Here is a 3,834-nt window from a genome sequence, read left to right on the forward strand (position 1 = left end):
AATAGGTCACCCCCAAATAGGTCAATTTGACACGAGGATTATTTTGAGCTGAAGGCAATCAAGACCCAGCAGACTCAGGGAAAACTTTTACCTTTCCCTTAACTGCCTAAAAGAATTTAGATAAGGGGCCTGGTCCTGAAAGAGAGATACTACCAGAGATAATGTTTTATCTGAATGACCTATCTTCATGGCAGGGTGAACATCTAATCATCAAACACCTCCTCTTCTTTTCTTCTTGTGAATTACCCTCCTCCCCTTTGAAGACCCCGGGCCCCTATCCCAATCTTTGACTCAGGATGGCATATAAGCCTCAGTTGCCCAGCTTAACTTTAGGTTTCAAATTTTTGTGGGACTCCTGTCAAAATTAAATTTGGTTTTCTCTTGTTAATCTGTCTTATGTCAATTTACTTATTAGACCAGCCAAAGAGCATAGAATGGAAGAAGGGAAATTTTTTCCACCCCTAGAATAGTCATATATTAAATTGCCCAGCTGTCCTTTTCTGCTGTACATTTACCCATGAGTTCAGTTTAAGCCTCTTGTTTATTTTGTCATACAATTAAATTACATTCTTTTCTTCAAGAGTTGAATAGTTCCAAATGTGACTTTTCATTCAAAGAATTCATTCTTACCATCGCCAAAACCCTCTGTTTCATTCAAATGAATCAGTTCCTCTAATTAGCAGGAAGTAATCTGGAACTAATTAACTAAAAGATCTGAGTTGTGGGAACCCTCTTGCACTGTTGGTGGGAAAGTAAATTGATACAGCCACTATAGAGAACACTATGGAGGGTCCTTAAAAAACTAAAAATAGAATTGCCATATGACCCAGCAATCCCACTACTGGACATACACCCAGAGAAAACTATAATTCAAAAAGACACATGCACCCCAATGTTCATTGCAGCTCTATTTACAATAGCCAGGTCATGGAAGCAACCTAAATGCCCATCAACAGACGAATGGATAAAGAAGATGTGGTACATATATACAATGGAATATTGCTCAGCCATAAAAAGGAATCAAATTGGGTCATTTGTAGAGACATGGATGGACCTAGAGACTGTCATACAGAGTGAAGTAAGTCAGAAAGGGGAAAACAAATATCGTATATTAACACACATATGTGGAATCTAGAAAAATGGTACAGATGAACCAGTTTGCAAGGCAGAAATAGAGACACAGATGTGGAGAACAAACGTATGGACACCAAAGGGGGAAAGCAGGGTGAGGGGTGTGGTGGTGATGGTGGTGGGATGAATTGGGAGATTGGGATTGACATCTATACACTAATACGTATAAAATAGGTAACTAATAAGAACCTGCTGTATAAAAAATAAATAAATAAATGAAATTTAAAAAGATCTGAGTTGCCATCAAAATGCCTTGGGAAACATGTTAAGTAAGATAATAAAATCACTTTACAGAGCAGCCAGGAAGGGAGAAGAGGGTATAGGGTCAATGGAAAAGCACAGGCCCTGGGATTGAAAGCACAAATTTTCCTATTTATTAACCACGTGTCCTGGGGAAAATAACTTAATGTCTTGGGGCCTCAGGTTCCTCACTGATGAAGTGAAGGTAGTAACCTGCTATGCCTGCTTCCAGAGCTCATTCTTGGGACCAAATGAATCATGTAAAAATGTTTCGTAAATGCCAAAGGACCATTCAGTTTCAAACTACAATTATTCAGTAGTTGGGTTGCTTTGGAGACAACAAAAAAAGTCCTTGTGTTTTACATTCAGCCCTCAGACCATGTAATGCTGCTGAGGGAACCCCACATTTACATCCCCTCTTCCATCCCAGCAGACCCCCTAAGGGGTTCCTCGTGGTTTCTGTGGCTTTAGACCTGGATTGATCTCACAGTATTTCCTCTTTTCTCTACAATGATTCCCCTGGAGCCATGACAAGCATATCAAAGTCCATCAACAAGAAACTAGGCAACTTTTTGCGAAGTTAGACTTGAACCTAGAAGCCTATGCATTTCGGTTAAAAACAGACTTGGAAACAAATAAAAAGTTCAACAATTTTGCTATGATTCCAGTAGAGGGCGACAGGGCTGCAGTGACTCTCCCACAGGAACTGCAATATAATTCAAAGGTTAACAACACACAGAGCCTGCCTTCCTTCTTTCCTGTCTAATCAGATGATTATAGTCATAATTTTAATACCTCTTTGTAGAGAAAAGACATGGCTAAAGGCCATTATGCATTCAGCTGCACTTCCCAAACACTTCCAGAATGGGTCTGCATTTTTTTAATCACAGGAGCCACTAGGGCATTTGGAAACAGCAACAAAGGCACATAATGTGTTCAGTCTCCGGATGCTTCACACCTGTGGGCACCATTGGTGGCAGAGCCAGCATTCACCCTGTTTTCTTTCTTCCTGAATCAGAACCTGGGGGTTGTTCAAGCATCTGTCCCATTTACAGTCCAGAAGAGGGTCCTGATTAGTCTAAGCCAATCAGAGCATGTTTTAACCTGATAAATGTAACTGGTCCAGGGATGGACTTAGGGCTTTACTTGGCCCAGTCAGACTGAAGTGTAGGGCTTATCTTTTATGACCTGGGAAAAAGTTTTCCCTCTTTCTCTCCCACTGGATATGAATGAGGAAACTTGTTGCTATTGGCAGCCATATTGTAAGGGTGGGTAAGATGGCCAGAGGAAAAAGAAGGAGGGAAGGAAATAACCCAGGTTTTTGGTGACACCACTAAATCCAACAACCCTGTCAACTAGACTTCTTGTTTTGTGAGATAATACATTTCTGTTTAAACCTGCTTTGGTCAAGCCTTTATTTTTTGCAGATACCATACGTATATGGATTAATGAGCTCCCTTCACTTTTCCCAAGGCCACCCACTGGGTGGGCTGAAATAGTGGTTGAGAGCAACTACTTTGGACTATTTTTTTATCTTAAACTATCTATTGGTTTTCTGTGGGTCACTTGCTGAGGATGTTGTTGCATATTATTTCTGTGATATTATCCTTTTCATTAACCCAGTGCTTTAGAGATACTTGTTATTTATTCCTAGTCCTAGATGGATCTATAACTTAGAGGGGTTATCTCTAAGTGAGAGATTGCAGTACAGTAAGTCAAAACATGTACAAAGTCACCCAATATGTCCATGACTGTGCTGAAAATACTGTGTACTTCGTAAGTGCTCTTCTCATTTGTAGTTCTAGCCTGATGGAGGGAAAAATTCAAGTTATCTAACATAGCAAACTATGGTAGTTTTAAAAAACAGAAATCTTTAGTGCTGTCTTACTTTGTTCTCTTTTTCTTTTTTTTATAAATTTATTTTTGGCTGTGTTGGGTCTTCGTTGCTGTGTGCGGGCTTTCTCTAGTTGTGGAGAGCGGGGGCTACTCTTCACTGCGGTGTGCGGGCTTCTCATTGTGGTGGCTTCTCGTTGCAGAGCACGGGCTCTAGGCGTGCAGGCTTCAGGAATTGTGGCTCGTGGGCTCAGTAGTTGTGGAGCGCAGGCTTAGTTGCTCTGCGGCATGTGGGATCCTCCCGGACCAGGGCTCGAACCCGTGTCTCCTGCATTGGCAGGCGGATTCTTAACCACTGCACCACCAGGGAAGTCCCTGTTCTCTTTTTCAAGGTTGGGGGATTATACATGTGTTTTTTCTCACTGATTTTTCATTGCTAGTTTATATTCATAACTTCTAATGAATTTAAACCAAAAACCACATCTTAAAAGCCTCTTGTGGCTCCTGGTGGAAAGAGCTTGCCAAAGCAGGAAGTAGTGGTTGCCTCACAGGAAGGAGACCAGGGGGCCCAACATTCCAAGGATTTTGGCCAAGTGTTTGAGGGATTGTTCAGAGAATCACCAGATAAAT

This window comes from Balaenoptera ricei, chromosome 12 (assembly GCF_028023285.1).
Source record: "Balaenoptera ricei isolate mBalRic1 chromosome 12, mBalRic1.hap2, whole genome shotgun sequence".
Lineage (NCBI taxonomy): Eukaryota > Metazoa > Chordata > Mammalia > Artiodactyla > Balaenopteridae > Balaenoptera > Balaenoptera ricei.